Here is a 23,851-nt window from a genome sequence, read left to right on the forward strand (position 1 = left end):
GGGGTCACTAAAAAGATCTCCAAAATCCTGAATAAACACAAGATCCAGGTCCGATTCAACACAGTACACAAAATCCGTGATTTAGTTCCATCTGTAAAAGATGCTCTTCCAGACATACAGTACCCGGGCGTTTACAAACTAAAGTGCCTCTGTGGTAGTAGCTACATTGGAGAAACCAAAAGACATATCTCGGATCGCATCCGCGAACATAAAGCAGACTTGAAACACGGTAAGACGAACTCCTCTGCCGTGGCAGATCACTGTTACAATTCAGTGGGCTCACATGACATTGACTTCTCCAAGACGGAGGTTCTTTGCAAACCAACTGGCTACCATGAGAGATTCGTTCATGAGGCCATTCACATATACAAGCACAGAGACAATTTCAACCGAGAAGATGGATTCAGGCTCAGTAACCACTGGAAAGATGTGTTAAATCATTTCTGTTCTTAATTAATTGTAATTTTACGATGACCTTCAGACCGCAGCTCTTTCGCCAGCATTGCCTCTTAATACCTCTCACACCACGGTTAATGGTATGGTTTACAACATGGAGTATACTAGGGCTTCGCAGCTGTCTCTCTCCCCCTCCTCTGTTCCGACCATGGACGAACTCGTCCGTCTGAACGGGGCCCGTAGCTATCCGTGGTACGGAAATTTGAGGGTAAGAATCCACCCATTTTTTCGCCATATAGCATTGTGATATATAACGACTTATGGTTGGTAGCTTAGCTGATTGGAGAATATAGAGTTTATTGATAACATGAAGGTAATTTATATTTTAGTTTTTATTGGTTCACTATATAGTACTGTGAATAGCTCAGATTTGTAGTCATTTCTGTGACCAGTCACTAGCAAATCACCCAGTTATTTCAATGCTAAATTCGCCTAGTTATTTCAATGCTAAATTCTCCTGTTTTGATTTGTACTAAGTGCCTCGGTGAATGTGTATGCTCTGACTTCAACGTAACTATTTCTGTAGCAGTTACAAGCGAATGCCTTAATTTAGCTATTTCAATGCTAAATTCTATGCTAATTCCTTTTAACAATGGGTGCCTCTGCGGATGTGTATGCTTTAACTTTTAACATAGCTATTTCTGTGACCAGTCACAAGCTAATCATTCAGCCTTTTCAATGCTAAATTTTATGCTAATTCCTTCGTCAAGGCTCTTTGTTCCTCTCACACAGCTTAAAAGCCGTGATCTGAACGTGGCTCTCTCACTCCAGCGCTGTCCTACCAGACAGTCTCGCTCCCTTCACCTGATGAAGGCCGCTTGTGTTGTGGCCGAAACGTCGTGAGAATATTATTGTGTTATTTTATTTTATCAATTTATTATTTTATTCTCATTCTACGTGACTTTACCGAAAGAACCAAAGAAGAGAAAATGCCCACTTTGTCCACACGGGGGGGGGGGGGGTCCACTCCACTCATTGCGATGGGCATGGCCAAGCGATTCATGCATGTTTTTTTTTAACTAGGTCAAAGGCCAAAGATCAAAGATAGCTCATCATTCCTATAATGGTTATCTGGCTTAACCACTATAATGTGAAGTTTCTCTGCATCTAAGTCAGCCAAGAAAAAGAAGATTAATATTATACACGCCTGGATCGTTCCTTTAAAAACAAGCCACCGGTCAACGCTGTAGGAAGGAAATCACTCAAGAGCTATAACCGACTGTCGTATAAATGACGGTTTTTTTACACGTCTCGTGCTATGTTAGAGATGAAATGAAACTCGCAGGGGAGCAGTATAATATCACACGTTTAGAGAAGAGCCTGTAGAAGTTGACATCAGAGAACTGCATCTAAAGGTCACCTCAACAGTTTTCTTATTTGCACTTAGCAGCACACGTGACATTGTGTATTTTATTATTGTTGTGCTCATTCATCCAGGAAAAGCCTCACAAAGTCTCAAGACTAATTTTCAGAAGTGTACCAAGTTTTCGCAGCAGGAGGTGATGTTGCCATGTGTGATTCCAAGTGAGTAATTTTCAGGATTTTTTTAAGTGATTGAGATATTTGGCCAATAGCAATTTGTGTTGAATGTTTTTGTTTAGCTATGGGAGGAAACCAGAGAACTCGGAGAAAACCCTTGCAGAAGAAAGGCAGAACATACAAACTCCACGTTGGAAGGCGCCCGAGAAGGGAATCGAATGAAGGCCCCCTTCTTGCTGTGAGGCACGAGCGAGCCTCACCCCTGCGTTAAAACTGCGCCACCCTGCCGCTCCATCATGTGGCCTCTCGTGTCCTCCGCAAAAAGAGTCGCAATCAGAATCATTATCGATGCTGGAGGAATACGATGAGCTATAAAAAGCAACCCAACCGAGACCACAAACACACTTCACTTGAGAAACCAGTTTAGTCACGGACTGCCAGGAATCAAAACACAGATTTCCATCTGGGCTGCGTCGACGCTCCAAGCACATCGGGAGCACCTCGTGCCAGTTCCCATTTGCACGGAGGCCACGCGGTCGGTGGGGAAGGATGTTCTCGAGACCAAACTCCCAAGCATCCACGTGGCAGTGGGGAAAGGAGACGCCAGGGATGCTCACACAATGCATCGGCAGACATGAGCCAAAGGTGGAAATTCACCAAATTACATGGCAGGAGACGGGCTTCCATGGATGACTTTGCACAAGGTGATACTAACTTTATTGATTGCGAATTGAACACCTATGACAACGTTGCAACCAGACCCATAGATGTTAAACGAGCGATATTGCACGTTTTATTAATTCATTCTTTCTGAAATTATGGGTAGTCTCTGACAATTAAAATATTTTAAATCATCAAAGGTGTTCCCCGCAGATCAGATGATGGAAGTACGATGGAAGTACGGTGTTTATCTTTAACAGTCAGAGTGCTGCCTGGAGTGACTCACGCACCACATCACTCAGAGAGGGGCATCGCACACAGCACCACATCCCCACGGGGAAGCGTTATCAAAATAAACGCTGGCCTATTCCCATCGCAGCGTTGTGCAAAGCGCATTATTATCTATTACAAAGCCACTGGAGCTTATTAAGACGTCACTGGAGCTATGCATTTTCAAATCTAAATTGAAAACCAATTTCTTAAAAACTGCTTTTTGCGTTAAGTTTGCTGTCCTTCCTCCACACCTCCGATTTGCATGGCTGGCTACGTATGGTGTGAAAGAAGTTCAACATACATACGTACATTATTATTACCCAGGAAGGCAACATTGCGTCTCATTACTCTTGTTCAGGACATGTTCCGATTGCAGTTGGAGACCGATGAATGGTACGATCCCGATTGATTGATTCGCGGTGGCTTTTTTCCAAATTTGGACAACGCCGGCAAAAAATGGTCTACACCCCCTGCGAAAGACGCCACGGGGATCTTTAAGCATCCGCTGTGAAGTGGACGGAAAGCAATTCTGCACACACTACGATGCTCGGAGTGACGACCGAGGAGGGCGGCTGCTGGATTCGAATCGTGAAAACCCCTACCCGCGGTGAATTGCGTGGCCCGGTGGGCCCCTTGTCACCTCCTAAAAACCACACCCCGTCTCGAGGCCAGCAATTCGATGCACCGCGGGAGAAAATACGCAGAACTCCTCCGTTTCAACGTCATCTAAATTGGAGGTCTTGAAACTCACAGGCTTTTTGCTGGTTGAAATAAATAATGAATACATTCAATAGATACGTTGGGGAAGAGATGGGGAGCAGAGAAGGAACTCCTGTAAGTGGGAGGCATTGCCCAAATCGCTGGAAAATGTTGAGTTTAGTTTCATCATTTGTTGCAGCATGAGCAATACTCTCAATTAATCGATTAAAATCGATCATGAGAGTTGTAATCTTAACAGCTAAGTAAAGCATTTGAATGACCTTCCATAGCTGAGAAAAAAAATATTTATTGGGGACAAGTTGCTTTTTATCCTGTGCTCAATTTATAAATGGAAGTTTCTTAAGTGTGTGTGCGCCAACTTTGCACTCATGTGACCCTATCAATACCTCGCTCTGCCCATGACAGCCAGAGAAAGGAGTACAGTGTGCGTCGCATGTAGCAAGTGTGAGCGAGTCTTCTTGGAGCACTCCCCTAACATCACGAGTGGCAGTCCTGGTCGAGGAAGAAAAAGCCCGTCCGCTCATTCCTCTAGTTGATTAAAAAAATTTGTACCACTCTGTGGAAACGTTCCACTCGCATCGACAACGGTGGATGCACTTTCGAGTGATTGGCCCCTGCGTGATGAAACGGGAACGTGAAATTGTATACCACTCGATAAGGGCCATAAACCGAGATGAGCGCAGCATACAATTCCACGTTCCTCTGGCGGGGCCAGTTGTGTAGTGGCGAGAACACTAGCTGCTCGACCACTCAACCCCTTCTGACACAGGCAAGCAGTCAGTCACTCTCACAACCTGTAATGGCTTTACAAGTTTATAGCCACTCAACGAAACTGCAGTGGTGTCCCCTTCCCGGTAGCATCAGAGCCAGCGGTTTGCTTATCATTGGAAAGTTTACTCAGCAAGCCACTCTTATCTACCGCAAACTCCCTGTCACCTAACCTGTGACCCACATCCCCGTGTTATTGCGGAACACAATCAATGCAATGTCCTTCATGCACACTGGATGTTGCTGTGGGGGGGTTTGTGCTGTGCGCCACCGAATTAAACTTAACTCTAAATGTACATGGCAGGTCAAACATCTATTTACGTTCATCAGCTCAAGCCTCCCATAAATCACGTGACTTCTGTGTGACCAACTTCCCCCACTCTGAATCCCTGCCCTGTCCTAGCCACCCCCCGGGAAAACAGACGCTGTTCTGTACAACAGCGTTGAGGCCCTAATGTAGCCTCTTCCACGTCACTCTTTGCTCCGATTTTTCCATACCCAACCATTTCCTCTCCCACCCCCCCCCCATTCTCTCTCCTCTTTCTCTCTTCCCTTTCCCATTCATATTTATCGCTCTATGCATTACATCCTTGCCTCTAGTCTCCTTCCCAATGCCGGCGAGATAAACAGCATGTGCTGTCAATCGCTGGCCATCACCACTTAAAAACAAATGGCCAAAATCTAAGCAAACTCCAATTTACCACAGATGGCTCCCACAAGCAAGGAAAACAGCAGTGATCGAATGTGACCCCTTGTCGCCCAAAATAGGAAATCGGTCCCCATTATCCCAAGAGGTCCTGTTTACTTACTGTAACCAGACGCTGCCGTAGCTCATTAGTGGCGCAAGAGAACCGTCCGCTAGGCTAGACCGTCTCCCTCGCGCCAACCAACAGACACCTGGCGATTGAGAGGCCCAACACCGCATACGCAGCTGTTATTTAGTCTGTGCCTAGGCTGCAAGCCACGGGCTGCCTCAAGCTTCGTTAATGAGGAATACATAACTGAAAGTTATTTGTGACGAATTGGCGCGCCATTGTATCGCCCCGTCCGTGTACGCCGGCAGTCACCTCATGTCACGAGTCGCCTCGCATTAGTCTGTGGAGCGCAGCAGGCAAAGGGGACTTTGAAACCCACATTGGCACCACGCAGAACGGTGGTCACAAGCAAAGTTCTGAGAAGGGAACTAAAGGGGGTAGATGCTGCTGAGCTGTATTGTTTTGATTTTAGTCAAATTAAATAGCACCCAGATATCTCTCTGGGTCACATCTTTCTTGAATGCCCGGAGTCTCTTATACAATGCATTCACTGCGAGCCAACAACGCAATTACTGTGATGCTGTGCCGAACAGCTGAAATTTCAAGCACACAAATGAATAAAAAGCACCAAGCCTCTGTGCGTATTCCAAAAACCATTCAGCTTTTTATGGAATACACTGTGGCCCTATTGTCTTCGGTGACATTGAAAATAAATGTGAGCCAACGTGGGCAACTCACAGCAGCAGTAAGGGAGTGATAAGACACCTTCCATGCTGTGAAAGTGAGGACTCCACATAAATGGGTTTCCAGAGACAAGTCATTGCAACAGCGATCATAAGTGAATATACCGTGTTGAAGAACCCTTAATTAGAATGAAACTGGTCCAGAAGAGCCATCTATCACTACATCGCTGCTGCTGTTGTCAGTCTGTTACATTTGCTCAAATCTATTTTGATGGTGACCGAATACAAGGGGACCACAATGCACTTTTTTCAGGAACTGGTGGTGGTGATTTTTTTGCATATGCACGCAGAGAGGCTTTGTGCTTTTGTACACGTGTCTGGGTTGTTACTCGAAAGTCATGGTTTTCCGGCCTGCACAATTATACTGTTATGACGATGGGTTTTTCTCTAGTCATTTATAGTTTTTTCTAGACATTTACAGATTTGACAAAACTGCCGAAACTGAAACATCACAGTGGCATGCAAGCTCAAACATCTTCATAATCCACTCCATTCTCAAAGTAGTTTTAACTCAAAACTAAAATGTGATGCCTCCTTGAAAATATTTTCTCTACGACCTAATGCTTGCTCACAATATTTTTCACTGCAATGACCCAGACACTAGCCAGCGTGATATTTCAGTGCAAATGTCACAGAATAAAGTTGAAACCCAAGCCGACTACGACCAAGGTTTTAGTTTTTTCTTGAGAACGTTATCAAGCAAAACCAATGCCATATTTATTTGAATACGCTTTCAAGCTTGGCATTCCCTGCAAAAGCAGGGTGCATTGCTTATGTTCAATCACAGCGTTTGGATAAAGACTCTGCGACCTCCTGCCATCAACAAGAGCCTTGAGTTCGGTCAGCTGATTAATCTGTGCAGTACAAGTGCCAAGTTGGAGTCTCATTCTCTCCATGAAAACGCTATGTACAACCGTTCAGTATTTCAGGAGATATTTTTCACATATTCTAAATGGCCGAGACTCAAACATTTACTGACTGAAATTCAGAACCCGGTTTTATTTTGTCTGAAAGCACAAGATGTGCACCTAGGATACCAGCTGAGCTGACATTGACACAGCCCCGGCGACCCTCGTGCCGTGCAGATATAGTATCGATGCTGCACGGGTGAATAACTGTTGCTCGTACAATCCTGTACCATAACGCGGTAGTTACGCTCTTGAAAAACACCGCGTTCTGGAAAAATCGCGTAAAATTAAATAATATATAACACAGTCCGCGATAACATGAGAGATGCGTATGCAGGCTGAACAAAGACTGAGGCACGTGGGTAGCATCTAGAAGCATCCAGCAGCATCCAGCAGCATCCCGCTTTGCGTGATGCTATGCCGAGGCAGCCGTACGACCGCTTATTCTTACTCGCGCGGCGTAGGTTCGATCCCAACCCTGGAGTTTGCGTGTTCTCCCGGTGTTTGCCTGGATTTTTCGCCGGGTCCTCCGGTTTTTCTCTCCACATTTAGAGTCAATATGCGTTTAAGAGAATTTGGCTTCTATAAGCCACGTCGTTGAGCTATCATTTGTGACAGCCAGGTCACGTTTGGAAAAAGAGCTGTATAGCTCAGTGGGCCTTACCTGGTAAAATAAAAAGAGTAAACAGTTTAAATCTCTGCTGGGGATGAGCCATGCTAGCGCCGCGTTGTTTGTCGTTTCCCGTCGTGCGGTGGGTTTGTGCCAGCTCTGTGCAAGTGGAATGTGCTGCAGAACGTCCCTCGGCCACACCGGCCAAACGCACCGTCACGCTGTGCGAGGGTCGTGTGCGAGGGTCAGGTGCGAGCGTCTCCCCGAATCAAACGGGCACCGTGAGGGGCCATCCATTTAGTACGTACGCATGGAAGGGGAGGGGTTAACCCAAATGCACACGCTTGCGTATGGGGGATCTACTGACAATGTACGTACGCATAGGAAATGGGGGGGGGGGAGGGGGTGTGAAGCCTCGATAATAATGTCTACATTGGCCTTCAAATGAGTTAGATAATCCGGCGGTGATCTGTTTGCTTAAACACGTTAATATTATTGATCCTTGATCGTTTCTGCGTGGATTAAATATCGGCCGTTCTATAGGATGTGGGGGGGGGGGGGTGCGTCAGGCTGTACGTGCGCAGGTGGAGGGGGGGGTGTAAAAAGTTCGCGTGCGTACAGAGAGGGGAGGAGGGGTCAAGTTTTGACGGATCTTTGCCAAAGTACTAAATGGATGGCCCCTTGACGGCACCGAAACACGAGTGGAAATTCCCCCATTGGTCGCACATTTAATGAATAACAAAAGTGAAGTTTTGCGGGGTCTGCGCGAGTTACCAGCGAGCGCACGCCCAGTACACAGACGTCCCCGTGGTGCGTTTCGGATACCATCTGCCGTGTACATCTGTACATCACAGGGTCACCATATCAAGCTTTGGTCATTACGTGCCGTGAAACAAAACACTTTTAAACGACGCGCAAATTCCAAAGACCTTTACGTCTATTTAAACACTTGCAAGGGATTTTAAAATAAATAAATATTTCTTTTTAAAAAAGCGTCATACTTGGGATGTTTGACCCAATTCCTTTTCGCGAATTATTTTTTTCTTGCACGTGGCCGGAAACGGCAGCGAGAACAAACAGGGCGCGGACACGCGAGACGGGGGCATACTTTGTTGTACTGCACTCCCGCGTGCACCTCGCTCCTTACGACCGAGCCAGCGGCAAATGTGCCAGAATCTGTGCAGGGGCTCAACGTGAACGGTGCTTGAGGGTTGGCAGCTAAAGTGGTGGACGGCAAAGGACAAAGGCGCAGCAACGTCCACCGTTGTACTGTACTGCTCCGACGTCTGTGCTCCCTCCGCACCATCGCCAACCTGCATTGATCAGGGCAGTGACGTTACGGTCAAGCAACCCGCACGACCCTCACGGCGTGGTGGGGGGGGGGAGGCCTTCATCCAGCAGCGGACAGTACCTGCCCTACACAGATAGATGCGTGTGGCACACACAGACACGCGATTCCATCTCTGCGTGAACCACCAACGCCACCGAGTGTCTGCAGCACAGGTGTGCACCACCACTTCTACCACCACCCCACCAGCCCCCCCTGGTGTATGATGAAGGCCCCACGACCTGGAAAGTCGTACAAACAGTGGCCCACGAACACCTACGGTGAAACATCGAAAGGTCGCACAAATAACCACAACAGCGGCTAATGACCTCAAAAAGACATACAAAAATAAACGGCGCATACAGCATCACCCAATAGGGTTCACCACGGCCCACCACGACCCTATTGCGTAGAGAACGTCCCAGGTCGCTTAAGAGGAGCCCTCTCATGACCCGTGGCGAAACATCGGGGAGGGTTACAAATAAATCACCGATGGGAGCTTCACGAACAAAGGCCGCAAACAAATTGATACCCGAGGAGAGGGCCCAACGTCCCGACCGTAGTCTCGCAACCACAACCACAACAACAACCACAATAACAACAACAATAACAACAAGGCCAAAGTGTCCACGGCGGCGGCGAGAATGACGGACGGGGGCGATGATACAACAGGAGACGTACTGGGGGCCCCGTGCTGTGGCTAACGCGAAGCCGCTGTCGCTGTTCGGCTCCCCGAAACGAACCCAGGAGGCCGCCAATTGGCTTGGTGGATCCGTGTCGCCCGGACCACGGGGAAGTTACTCTGATGATGATGAGGAGGAGGATCCCCTTGCACTGCGCGGTTCTCGCTTACACACACACACGGCGCTTGTGTTGGAAGTATCGCTGGGTTAGGCAAAGGCCCCACTCCTGGCAAGGGAGTCTGGAGGACTTGGCGAGACTCTCCGGGCTGAGCGAATGCCCCTTTGTAGGGCATGCAGTGTCGGTGTTGTTGTCGGTGTCGGTGTTGTTGTCGGTGTTGTTGTTGTTGTCGGTGTTGTTGTTGTCGGTGTTGTTGTTGTTGTTGGCGCAGGGCACCTGACGGCTCCTCACCTTGTCGCCGGGGCAGCCTCGGCCTGCGCGAGAGTCGCTCCTTCGTCCCAGCGGACCCCTCTGTGCGGTCCGCTCGCCCAGTGACGATGCCGTGCGGCGGTGTCGCTGTCGGTGGCGGCTCCGTCTCTGCTTGACGGGGGCCCCGAGTCGGAGGCTCCTCCCCGGGCTGGGCTGGGCCGCCTCCACGCCCGCCCGCCTCGCCAGCGCCGCCACGACGAGAGGGGACACGCGGAGTCCATGTTGGGTGAGGCAATCGGCGTGCAACACCCCCCCCCTCAACCCCCCCCCCCACCGCCCCCCACCGCCCCCCACCGCTGCCAACGACAGATGGCGTCACGGAGTTCGCGCTCTGCGTGGATGACGTCACGACGCGCACTGCTGCCCCTGACCACGATGGCGGCTGCCCCCTGCTCGAGCTTCCCGCGGGCGCGGGGCGGCGTGCGCGTCACGTGTCCGGCCCCGCGTGGTTGGCGTGCCGCTGATTCAACAGCTCCAGGTTCAGGTACAGAGACTCAAGACTCAGGTACAGAGACTCCAGACTCAGGTACAGAGACTCCAGACTCAGGTACAGAGACTCCAGACTCAGGTACAGAGACTCCAGACTCAGGTACAGAAACTCCAGACTCAGGTACAGAGACTCCAGACTCAGGTACAGAGACTCCAGACTCAGGTACAGAGACTCCAGACTCAGGTACAGAGACTCCAGACTCAGGTACAGAGACTCCAGATTCAGGTACAGAGACTCCAGACTCAGGTACAGAGACTTCAGGCTCAGGTACAGAGACTCAAGACTCAGGTACAGAGACTCCAGACTCAGGTACAGAGACTCAAGACCCAGGTACAGAGACTGCAGACTCAGGTACAGGGACTCCAGACTCAGGTACAGAGACTCCAGACTCAGGTACAGAGAATCAAGACTCAGGTACAGAGACTCCAGACTCAGGTACAGAGACTCCAGACTCAGGTACAGAGACTCCAGATTCAGGTACAGAGACTCCAGGCTCAGGTACAGAGACTCCAGATTCAGGTACAGAGACTCAAGACTCAGGTACAGAGACTCAAGACTCAGGTACAGAGACTCAAGACTCAGGTACAGAGACTCAAGACTCAGGTACAGAGACTCCAGATTCAGGTACAGAGACTCAAGATTCAGGTACAGAGACTCCAGACTCAGGTACAGAGACTCCAGATTCAGGTACAGAGACTCCAGACTCAGGTACAGAGACTCCAGATTCAGGTACAGAGACTCCAGATTCAGGTACAGAGACTCCAGACTCAGGTACAGAGACTCCAGATTCAGGTACAGAGACTCCAGACTCAGGTACAGAGACTCCAGACTCAGGTACAGAGACTCCAGATTCAGGTACAGAGACTCCAGACTCAGGTACAGAGACTCCAGATTCAGGTACAGAGACTCCAGACTCAGGTACAGAGACTCAAGACTCAGGTACAGAGACTCCAGATTCAGGTACAGAGACTCAAGACTCAGGTACAGAGACTCCAGATTCAGGTACAGAGACTCCAGACTCAGGTACAGAGACTCCAGATTCAGGTACAGAGACTCCAGACTCAGGTACAGAGACTCCAGATTCAGGTACAGAGACTCCAGACTCAGGTACAGAGACTCCAGATTCAGGTACAGAGACTCCAGATTCAGGTACAGAGACTCCAGACTCAGGTACAGAGACTCCAGATTCAGGTACAGAGACTCCAGACTCAGGTACAGAGACTCCAGATTCAGGTACAGAGACTCCAGACTCAGGTACAGAGACTCCAGATTCAGGTACAGAGACTCCAGACTCAGGTACAGAGACTCCAGATTCAGGTACAGAGACTCCAGATTCAGGTACAGAGACTCCAGACTCAGGTACAGAGACTCCAGATTCAGGTACAGAGACTCCAGACTCAGGTACAGAGACTCCAGACTCAGGTACAGAGACTCCAGATTCAGGTACAGAGACTCCAGACTCAGGTACAGAGACTCCAGATTCAGGTACAGAGACTCCAGATCCAGGTACAGAGACTCCAGACTCAGGTACAGAGACTCCAGACTCAGGTACAGAGACTCCAGACTCAGGTACAGAGACTCCAGATTCAGGTACAGAGACTCCAGACTCAGGTACAGAGACTTCAGGCTCAGGTACAGAGACTCAAGACTCAGGTACAGAGACTCCAGACTCAGGTACAGAGACTCAAGACCCAGGTACAGAGACTGCAGACTCAGGTACAGGGACTCCAGACTCAGGTACAGAGACTCAAGACTCAGGTACAGAGACTCAAGACTCAGGTACAGAGACTCAAGACTCAGGTACAGAGACTCCAGATTCAGGTACAGAGACTCAAGATTCAGGTACAGAGACTCCAGACTCAGGTACAGAGACTCCAGATTCAGGTACAGAGACTCCAGACTCAGGTACAGAGACTCCAGATTCAGGTACAGAGACTCCAGATTCAGGTACAGAGACTCCAGACTCAGGTACAGAGACTCCAGATTCAGGTACAGAGACTCCAGACTCAGGTACAGAGACTCAAGACTCAGGTACAGAGACTCCAGATTCAGGTACAGAGACTCAAGACTCAGGTACAGAGACTCCAGATTCAGGTACAGAGACTCCAGACTCAGGTACAGAGACTCCAGATTCAGGTACAGAGACTCCAGATTCAGGTACAGAGACTCCAGACTCAGGTACAGAGACTCCAGATTCAGGTACAGAGACTCCAGACTCAGGTACAGAGACTCAAGACTCAGGTACAGAGACTCCAGATTCAGGTACAGAGACTCAAGACTCAGGTACAGAGACTCCAGATTCAGGTACAGAGACTCCAGACTCAGGTACAGAGACTCCAGATTCAGGTACAGAGACTCCAGACTCAGGTACAGAGACTCCAGATTCAGGTACAGAGACTCCAGACTCAGGTACAGAGACTCCAGATTCAGGTACAGAGACTCCAGACTCAGGTACAGAGACTTCAGGCTCAGGTACAGAGACTCAAGACTCAGGTACAGAGACTCCAGACTCAGGTACAGAGACTCAAGACCCAGGTACAGAGACTGCAGACTCAGGTACAGGGACTCCAGACTCAGGTACAGAGACTCAAGACTCAGGTACAGAGACTCAAGACTCAGGTACAGAGACTCAAGACTCAGGTACAGAGACTCCAGATTCAGGTACAGAGACTCAAGATTCAGGTACAGAGACTCCAGACTCAGGTACAGAGACTCCAGATTCAGGTACAGAGACTCCAGACTCAGGTACAGAGACTCCAGATTCAGGTACAGAGACTCCAGATTCAGGTACAGAGACTCCAGACTCAGGTACAGAGACTCCAGATTCAGGTACAGAGACTCCAGACTCAGGTACAGAGACTCAAGACTCAGGTACAGAGACTCCAGATTCAGGTACAGAGACTCAAGACTCAGGTACAGAGACTCCAGATTCAGGTACAGAGACTCCAGACTCAGGTACAGAGACTCCAGATTCAGGTACAGAGACTCCAGATTCAGGTACAGAGACTCCAGACTCAGGTACAGAGACTCCAGATTCAGGTACAGAGACTCCAGACTCAGGTACAGAGACTCAAGACTCAGGTACAGAGACTCCAGATTCAGGTACAGAGACTCAAGACTCAGGTACAGAGACTCCAGATTCAGGTACAGAGACTCCAGACTCAGGTACAGAGACTCCAGATTCAGGTACAGAGACTCCAGACTCAGGTACAGAGACTCCAGATTCAGGTACAGAGACTCCAGACTCAGGTACAGAGACTCCAGATTCAGGTACAGAGACTCCAGACTCAGGTACAGAGACTCCAGATTCAGGTACAGAGACTCCAGATTCAGGTACAGAGACTCCAGACTCAGGTACAGAGACTCCAGATTCAGGTACAGAGACTCCAGATTCAGGTACAGAGACTCCAGACTCAGGTACAGAGACTCCAGATTCAGGTACAGAGACTCCAGACTCAGGTACAGAGACTCAAGACTCAGGTACAGAGACTCCAGATTCAGGTACAGAGACTCAAGACTCAGGTACAGAGACTCCAGATTCAGGTACAGAGACTCCAGACTCAGGTACAGAGACTCCAGATTCAGGTACAGAGACTCCAGACTCAGGTACAGAGACTCCAGATTCAGGTACAGAGACTCCAGACTCAGGTACAGAGACTCCAGATTCAGGTACAGAGACTCCAGACTCAGGTACAGAGACTCCAGATTCAGGTACAGAGACTCCAGATTCAGGTACAGAGACTCCAGACTCAGGTACAGAGACTCCAGATTCAGGTACAGAGACTCCAGACTCAGGTACAGAGACTCCAGACTCAGGTACAGAGACTCCAGATTCAGGTACAGAGACTCCAGACTCAGGTACAGAGACTCCAGATTCAGGTACAGAGACTCCAGATCCAGGTACAGAGACTCCAGACTCAGGTACAGAGACTCCAGACTCAGGTACAGAGACTCCAGACTCAGGTACAGAGACTCCAGATTCAGGTACAGAGACTCCAGACTCAGGTACAGAGACTTCAGGCTCAGGTACAGAGACTCAAGACTCAGGTACAGAGACTCCAGACTCAGGTACAGAGACTCAAGACCCAGGTACAGAGACTGCAGACTCAGGTACAGGGACTCCAGACTCAGGTACAGAGACTCAAGACTCAGGTACAGAGACTCAAGACTCAGGTACAGAGACTCAAGACTCAGGTACAGAGACTCCAGATTCAGGTACAGAGACTCAAGATTCAGGTACAGAGACTCCAGACTCAGGTACAGAGACTCCAGATTCAGGTACAGAGACTCCAGACTCAGGTACAGAGACTCCAGATTCAGGTACAGAGACTCCAGATTCAGGTACAGAGACTCCAGACTCAGGTACAGAGACTCCAGATTCAGGTACAGAGACTCCAGACTCAGGTACAGAGACTCAAGACTCAGGTACAGAGACTCCAGATTCAGGTACAGAGACTCAAGACTCAGGTACAGAGACTCCAGATTCAGGTACAGAGACTCCAGACTCAGGTACAGAGACTCCAGATTCAGGTACAGAGACTCCAGATTCAGGTACAGAGACTCCAGACTCAGGTACAGAGACTCCAGATTCAGGTACAGAGACTCCAGACTCAGGTACAGAGACTCAAGACTCAGGTACAGAGACTCCAGATTCAGGTACAGAGACTCAAGACTCAGGTACAGAGACTCCAGATTCAGGTACAGAGACTCCAGACTCAGGTACAGAGACTCCAGATTCAGGTACAGAGACTCCAGACTCAGGTACAGAGACTCCAGATTCAGGTACAGAGACTCCAGACTCAGGTACAGAGACTCCAGATTCAGGTACAGAGACTCCAGACTCAGGTACAGAGACTCCAGATTCAGGTACAGAGACTCCAGATTCAGGTACAGAGACTCCAGACTCAGGTACAGAGACTCCAGATTCAGGTACAGAGACTCCAGACTCAGGTACAGAGACTCCAGACTCAGGTACAGAGACTCCAGATTCAGGTACAGAGACTCCAGACTCAGGTACAGAGACTCCAGATTCAGGTACAGAGACTCCAGATCCAGGTACAGAGACTCCAGACTCAGGTACAGAGACTCCAGATTCAGGTACAGAGACTCCAGACTCAGGTACAGAGACTCCAGACTCAGGTACAGAGACTCCAGACTCAGGTACAGAGACTCCAGACTCAGGTACAGAGACTCAAGACCCAGGTACAGAGACTCCAGACTCAGGTACAGGGACTCCAGACTCAGGTACAGAGACTCCAGACTCAGGTACAGAGAATCAAGACTCAGGTACAGAGACTCCAGACTCAGGTACAGAGACTCCAGACTCAGGTACAGAGACTACAGATTCAGGTACAGAGACTCAAGACTCAGGTACAGAGACTCCAGACTCAGGTACAGAGACTCCAGACTCAGGTACAGAGACTCCAGACTCAGGTACAGAGACTCAAGACCCAGGTACAGAGACTCCAGACTCAGGTACAGGGACTCCAGACTCAGGTACAGAGACTCCAGACTCAGGTACAGAGAATCAAGACTCAGGTACAGAGACTCCAGACTCAGGTACAGAGACTCCAGATTCAGGTACAGAGACTCAAGACCCAGGTACAGAGACTCCAGACTCAGGTACAGGGACTCCAGACTCAGGTACAGAGACTCCAGACTCAGGTACAGAGACTACAGATTCAGGTACAGAGACTCCAGATTCAGGTACAGAGACTCCAGACTCAGGTACAGAGACTCCAGACTCAGGTACAGAGACTCCAGATTCAGGTACAGAGACTCCAGACTCAGGTACAGAGACTCCAGATTCAGGTACAGAGACTCCAGATCCAGGTACAGAGACTCCAGACTCAGGTACAGAGACTCCAGATTCAGGTACAGAGACTCCAGACTCAGGTACAGAGACTCCAGACTCAGGTACAGAGACTCCAGACTCAGGTACAGAGACTCCAGACTCAGGTACAGAGACTCAAGACCCAGGTACAGAGACTCCAGACTCAGGTACAGGGACTCCAGACTCAGGTACAGAGACTCCAGACTCAGGTACAGAGAATCAAGACTCAGGTACAGAGACTCCAGACTCAGGTACAGAGACTCCAGACTCAGGTACAGAGACTACAGATTCAGGTACAGAGACTCAAGACTCAGGTACAGAGACTCCAGACTCAGGTACAGAGACTCCAGACTCAGGTACAGAGACTCCAGACTCAGGTACAGAGACTCAAGACCCAGGTACAGAGACTCCAGACTCAGGTACAGGGACTCCAGACTCAGGTACAGAGAATCAAGACTCAGGTACAGAAACTCCAGACTCAGGTACAGAGACTCCAGATTCAGGTACAGAGACTCAAGACCCAGGTACAGAGACTCCAGACTCAGGTACAGGGACTCCAGACTCAGGTACAGAGACTCCAGATTCAGGTACAGAGACTACAGATTCAGGTACAGAGACTCCAGGCTCAGGTACAGAGACTCCAGATTCAGGTACAGAGACTCAAGACTCAGGTACAGAGACTCAAGACTCAGGTACAGAGACTCAAGACTCAGGTACAGAGACTCCAGACTCAGGAACAGAGACTCCAGATTCAGGTACAGAGATTCCAGATTCAGGTACAGAGACTCCAGACTCAGGTACAGAGACTCCAGATTCAGGTACAGAGACTCCAGACTCAGGTACAGAGACTCCAGATTCAGGTACAGAGACTCCAGATTCAGGTACAGAGACTCAAGACTCAGGTACAGAGACTCCAGATTCAGGTACAGAGACTCCAGACTCAGGTACAGAGACTCCAGATTCAGGTACAGAGACTCCAGATTCAGGTACAGAGACTCCAGACTCAGGTACAGAGACTCCAGACTCAGGTACAGAGACTCCAGACTCAGGTACAGAGACTCCAGACTCAGGTACAGAAACTCCAGACTCAGGTACAGAGACTCCAGACTCAGGTACAGAGACTCCAGACTCAGGTACAGAGACTCCAGACTCAGGTACAGAGACTCCAGACTCAGGTACAGAGACTCCAGACTCAGGTACAGAGACTCCAGGCTCAGGTACAGAGACTCAAGACTCAGGTACAGAGACTCCAGACTCAGGTACAGAGACTCAAGACCCAGGTACAGAGACTCCAGACTCAGGTACAGGGACTCCAGACTCAGGTACAGAGACTCCAGACTCAGGTACAGAGAATCAAGACTCAGGTACAGAGACTCCAGACTCAGGTACAGAGACTCCAGACTCAGGTACAGAGACTCCAGATTCAGGTACAGAGACTCCAGGCTCAGGTACAGAGACTCCAGATTCAGGTAGAGAGACTCAAGACTCAGGAACAGAGACTCAAGACTCAGGTACAGAGACTCAAGACTCAGGTACAGAGACTCCAGACTCAGGAACAGAGACTCCAGATTCAGGTACAGAGACTCCAGATTCAGGTACAGAGACTCCAGACTCAGGTACAGAGACTCCAGACTCAGGTACAGAGACTCCAGACTCAGGTACAGAGACTCCAGACTCAGGTACAGAGACTCCAGACTCAGGTACAGAGACTCCAGATTCAGGTACAGAGACTCCAGATTCAGGTACAGAGACTCCAGACTCAGGTACAGAGACTCCAGATTCAGGTACAGAGACTCCAGACTCAGGTACAGAGACTCCAGATTCAGGTACAGAGACTCCAGACTCAGGTACAGAGACTCCAGATTCAGGTACAGAGACTCCAGATCCAGGTACAGAGACTCCAGACTCAGGTACAGAGACTCCAGGCTCAGGTACAGAGACTCAAGACTCAGGTACAGAGACTCCAGACTCAGGTACAGAGACTCAAGACCCAGGTACAGAGACTCCAGACTCAGGTACAGGGACTCCAGACTCAGGTACAGAGACTCCAGACTCAGGTACAGAGAATCAAGACTCAGGTACAGAGACTCCAGACTCAGGTAGAGAGACTCCAGACTCAGGTACAGAGACTCCAGATTCAGGTACAGAGACTTCAGGCTCAGGTACGGAGACTCCAGATTCAGGTACAGAGACTCAAGACTCAGGTACAGAGACTCAAGACTCAGGTACAGAGACTCCAGACTCAGGTACAGAGACTCCAGACTCAGGTACAGAGACTCCAGACTCAGGTACAGAGACTCCAGACTCAGGTACAGAGACTCCAGGCTCAGGTACAGAGACTCAAGACTCAGGTACAGAGACTCCAGACTCAGGTACAGAGACTCAAGACCCAGGTACAGAGACTCCAGACTCAGGTACAGGGACTCCAGACTCAGGTACAGAGACTCCAGACTCAGGTACAGAGACTCCAGATTCAGGTACAGAGACTCCAGGCTCAGGTACAGAGACTCCAGATTCAGGTAGAGAGACTCAAGACTCAAGAACAGAGACTCAAGACTCAGGTACAGAGACTCAAGACTCAGGTACAGAGACTCCAGACTCAGGAACAGAGACTCCAGATTCAGGTACAGAGACTCCAGATTCAGGTACAGAGACTCCAGACTCAGGTACAGAGACTCCAGACTCAGGTACAGAGACTCCAGACTCAGGTACAGAGACTCCAGACTCAGGTACAGAGACTCCAGACTCAGGTACAGAGACTCCAGATTCAGGTACAGAGACTCCAGATTCAGGTACAGAGACTCAAGACTCAGGTACAGAGACTCCAGATTCAGGTACAGAGACTCCAGACTCAGGTACAGAGACTCCAGATTCAGGTACAGAGACTCCAGACTCAGGTACAGAGACTCCAGATTCAGGTACAGAGACTCCAGACTCAGGTACAGAGACTCCAGATTCAGGTACAGAGACTCCAGATCCAGGTACAGAGACTCCAGACTCAGGTACAGAGACTCCAGGCTCAGGTACAGAGACTCAAGACTCAGGTACAGAGACTCCAGACTCAGGTACAGAGACTCAAGACCCAGGTACAGAGACTCCAGGCTCAGGTACAGGGACTCCAGACTCAGGTACAGAGACTCCAGACTCAGGTACAGAGAATCAAGACTCAGGTACAGAGACTCCAGACTCAGGTAGAGAGACTCCAGACTCAGGTACAGAGACTCCAGATTCAGGTACAGAGACTTCAGGCTCAGGTACGGAGACTCCAGATTCAGGTACAGAGACTCAAGACTCAGGTACAGAGACTCAAGACTCAGGTACAGAGACTCAAGACTCAGGTACAGAGACTCCAGACTCAGGAACAGAGACTCCAGATTCAGGTACAGAGACTGCAGATTCAGGTACAGAGACTCTAGACTCAGGTACAGAGACTCCAGACTCAGGTACAGAGACTCCAGACTCAGGTACAGAGACTCCAGACTCAGGTACAGAGACTCCAGACTCAGGTACAGAGACTCCAGACTCAGGTACAGAGACTCCAGACTCAGGTACAGAGACTCCAGACTCAGGTACAGAGACTCCAGGCTCAGGTACAGAGACTCCAGATTCAGGTAGAGAGACTCAAGACTCAGGAACAGAGACTCAAGACTCAGGTACAGAGACTCAAGACTCAGGTACAGAGACTCCAGACTCAGGTACAGAGACTCCAGACTCAGGTACAGAGACTCCAGATTCAGGTACAGAGACTCCAGGCTCAGGTACAGAAACTCCAGATTCAGGTAGAGAGACTCAAGACTCAGGAACAGAGACTCAAGACTCAGGTACAGAGACTCAAGACTCAGGTACAGAGACTCCAGACTCAGGAACAGAGACTCCAGATTCAGGTACAGAGACTCCAGATTCAGGTACAGAGACTCCAGACTCAGGTACAGAGACTCCAGACTCAGGTACAGAGACTCCAGACTCAGGTACAGAGACTCCAGATTCAGGTACAGAGACTCCAGACTCAGGTACAGAGACTCCAGATTCAGGTACAGAGACTCCAGATTCAGGTACAGAGACTCCAGACTCAGGTACAGAGACTCCAGATTCAGGTACAGAGACTCCAGATTCAGGTACAGAGACTCCAGATTCAGGTACAGAGACTCCAGACTCAGGTACAGAGACTCCAGATTCAGGTACAGAGACTCCAGACTCAGGTACAGAGACTCCAGACTCAGGTACAGAGACTCCAGATTCAGGTACAGAGACTCCAGACTCAGGTACAGAGACTCCAGATTCAGGTACAGAGACTCCAGATCCAGGTATAGAGACTCCAGACTCAGGTACAGAGACTCCAGATTCAGGTACAGAGACTCCAGACTCAGGTACAGAGACTCCAGACTCAGGTACAGAGACTCCAGACTCAGGTACAGAGACTCCAGGCTCAGGTACAGAGACTCCAGATTCAGGTAGAGAGACTCAAGACTCAGGAACAGAGACTCAAGACTCAGGTACAGAGACTCAAGACTCAGGTACAGAGACTCCAGACTCAGGAACAGAGACTCCAGATTCAGGTACAGAGACTCCAGATTCAGGTACAGAGACTCCAGACTCAGGTACAGAGACTCCAGACTCAGGTACAGAGACTCCAGACTCAGGTACAGAGACTCCAGACTCAGGTACAGAGACTCCAGACTCAGGTACAGAGACTCCAGATTCAGGTACAGAGACTCCAGATTCAGGTACAGAGACTCAAGACTCAGGTACAGAGACTCCAGATTCAGGTACAGAGACTCCAGACTCAGGCACAGAGACTCCAGATTCAGGTACAGAGACTCCAGACTCAGGTACAGAGACTCCAGATTCAGGTACAGAGACTCCAGACTCAGGTACAGAGACTCCAGATTCAGGTACAGAGACTCCAGATCCAGGTACAGAGACTCCAGACTCAGGTACAGAGACTCCAGGCTCAGGTACAGAGACTCAAGACTCAGGTACAGAGACTCCAGACTCAGGTACAGAGACTCAAGACCCAGGTACAGAGACTCCAGACTCAGGTACAGGGACTCCAGACTCAGGTACAGAGACTCCAGACTCAGGTACAGAGAATCAAGACTCAGGTACAGAGACTCCAGACTCAGGTAGAGAGACTCCAGACTCAGGTACAGAGACTCCAGATTCAGGTACAGAGACTTCAGGCTCAGGTACGGAGACTCCAGATTCAGGTACAGAGACTCAAAACTCAGGTACAGAGACTCAAAACTCAGGTACAGAGACTCAAGACTCAGGTACAGAGACTCCAGACTCAGGAACAGAGACTCCAGATTCAGGTACAGAGACTGCAGATTCAGGTACAGAGACTCCAGACTCAGGTACAGAGACTCCAGACTCAGGTACAGAGACTCCAGACTCAGGTACAGAGACTCCAGACTCAGGTACAGAGACTCCAGACTCAGGTACAGAGACTCCAGACTCAGGTACAGAGACTCCAGACTCAGGTACAGAGACTCCAGGCTCAGGTACAGAGACTCCAGATTCAGGTAGAGAGACTCAAGACTCAGGAACAGAGACTCAAGACTCAGGTACAGAGACTCAAGACTCAGGTACAGAGACTCCAGACTCAGGTACAGAGACTCCAGACTCAGGTACAGAGACTCCAGATTCAGGTACAGAGACTCCAGGCTCAGGTACAGAAACTCCAGATTCAGGTAGAGAGACTCAAGACTCAGGAACAGAGACTCAAGACTCAGGTACAGAGACTCAAGACTCAGGTACAGAGACTCCAGACTCAGGAACAGAGACTCCAGATTCAGGTACAGAGACTCCAGATTCAGGTACAGAGACTCCAGACTCAGGTACAGAGACTCCAGACTCAGGTACAGAGACTCCAGACTCAGGTACAGAGACTCCAGATTCAGGTACAGAGACTCCAGACTCAGGTACAGAGACTCCAGATTCAGGTACAGAGACTCCAGATTCAGGTACAGAGACTCCAGATTCAGGTACAGAGACTCCAGACTCAGGTACAGAGACTCCAGATTCAGGTACAGAGACTCCAGATTCAGGTACAGAGACTCCAGATTCAGGTACAGAGACTCCAGACTCAGGTACAGAGACTCCAGATTCAGGTACAGAGACTCCAGACTCAGGTACAGAGACTCCAGACTCAGGTACAGAGACTCCAGATTCAGGTACAGAGACTCCAGACTCAGGTACAGAGACTCCAGATTCAGGTACAGAGACTCCAGATCCAGGTATAGAGACTCCAGACTCAGGTACAGAGACTCCAGATTCAGGTACAGAGACTCCAGACTCAGGTACAGAGACTCCAGACTCAGGTACAGAGACTCCAGACTCAGGTACAGAGACTCCAGACTCAGGTACAGAGACTCAAGACCCAGGTACAGAGACTCCAGACTCAGGTACAGGGACTCCAGACTCAGGTACAGAGACTCCAGACTCAGGTACAGAGAATCAAGACTCAGGTACAGAGACTCCAGACTCAGGTACAGAGACTCCAGACTCAGGTACAGAGACTACAGGTTCAGGTACAGAGACTCAAGACTCAGGTACAGAGACTCCAGACTCAGGTACAGAGACTCCAGACTCAGGTACAGAGACTCCAGACTCAGGTACAGAGACTCCAGATTCAGGTACAGAGACTCCAGACTCAGGTACAGAGACTCCAGATTCAGGTACAGAGACTCCAGATTCAGGTACAGAGACTCCAGATTCAGGTACAGAGACTCCAGATTCAGGTACAGAGACTCCAGACTCAGGTACAGAGACTCCAGATTCAGGTACAGAGACTCCAGATTCAGGTACAGAGACTCCAGATTCAGGTACAGAGACTCCAGACTCAGGTACAGAGACTCCAGACTCAGGTACAGAGACTCCAGATTCAGGTACAGAGACTCCAGACTCAGGTACAGAGACTCCAGATTCAGGTACAGAGACTCCAGATCCAGGTATAGAGACTCCAGACTCAGGTACAGAGACTCCAGATTCAGGTACAGAGACTCCAGACTCAGGTACAGAGACTCCAGACTCAGGTACAGAGACTCCAGACTCAGGTACAGAGACTCCAGGCTCAGGTACAGAGACTCCAGATTCAGGTAGAGAGACTCAAGACTCAGGAACAGAGACTCAAGACTCAGGTACAGAGACTCAAGACTCAGGTACAGAGACTCCAGACTCAGGAACAGAGACTCCAGATTCAGGTACAGAGACTCCAGATTCAGGTACAGAGACTCCAGACTCAGGTACAGAGACTCCAGACTCAGGTACAGAGACTCCAGACTCAGGTACAGAGACTCCAGACTCAGGTACAGAGACTCCAGACTCAGGTACAGAGACTCCAGATTCAGGTACAGAGACTCCAGATTCAGGTACAGAGACTCAAGACTCAGGTACAGAGACTCCAGATTCAGGTACAGAGACTCCAGACTCAGGCACAGAGACTCCAGATTCAGGTACAGAGACTCCAGACTCAGGTACAGAGACTCCAGATTCAGGTACAGAGACTCCAGACTCAGGTACAGAGACTCCAGATTCAGGTACAGAGACTCCAGATCCAGGTACAGAGACTCCAGACTCAGGTACAGAGACTCCAGGCTCAGGTACAGAGACTCAAGACTCAGGTACAGAGACTCCAGACTCAGGTACAGAGACTCAAGACCCAGGTACAGAGACTCCAGACTCAGGTACAGGGACTCCAGACTCAGGTACAGAGACTCC

The 23,851-nt window shown here is 49.6% G+C and overlaps 2 protein-coding genes across 2 annotated transcripts in view; one reads left to right on the forward strand and one right to left on the reverse strand.

Moving 5' to 3' along the window:
- LOC142928877 (ecotropic viral integration site 5 protein homolog) overlaps positions 1–10,044 on the reverse strand; it is a 112,166-nt gene extending 102,122 nt beyond the window's left edge. Inside the window, exon 1 of the mRNA XM_076069326.1 lies at positions 9,792–10,044. The gene's annotated coding sequence lies outside the window, so the exon portion shown is untranslated. The remainder of the gene's footprint in view (positions 1–9,791) is intronic.
- Positions 10,045–10,131: 87 nt separating this feature from the next.
- Positions 10,132–23,851, forward strand: part of LOC142928878 (uncharacterized) — a 131,845-nt gene continuing 118,125 nt past the window's right edge. The window contains exon 1 of the mRNA XM_076069329.1: positions 10,132–10,293. The gene's annotated coding sequence lies outside the window, so the exon portion shown is untranslated. The remainder of the gene's footprint in view (positions 10,294–23,851) is intronic.

This window comes from Petromyzon marinus, chromosome 24, assembly GCF_048934315.1.
Source record: "Petromyzon marinus isolate PM22_M1 ecotype Great Lakes invasive population chromosome 24, UKy_Petmar_22M1.pri1.0, whole genome shotgun sequence".
Classification (NCBI taxonomy): domain Eukaryota; kingdom Metazoa; phylum Chordata; class Hyperoartia; order Petromyzontiformes; family Petromyzontidae; genus Petromyzon; species Petromyzon marinus.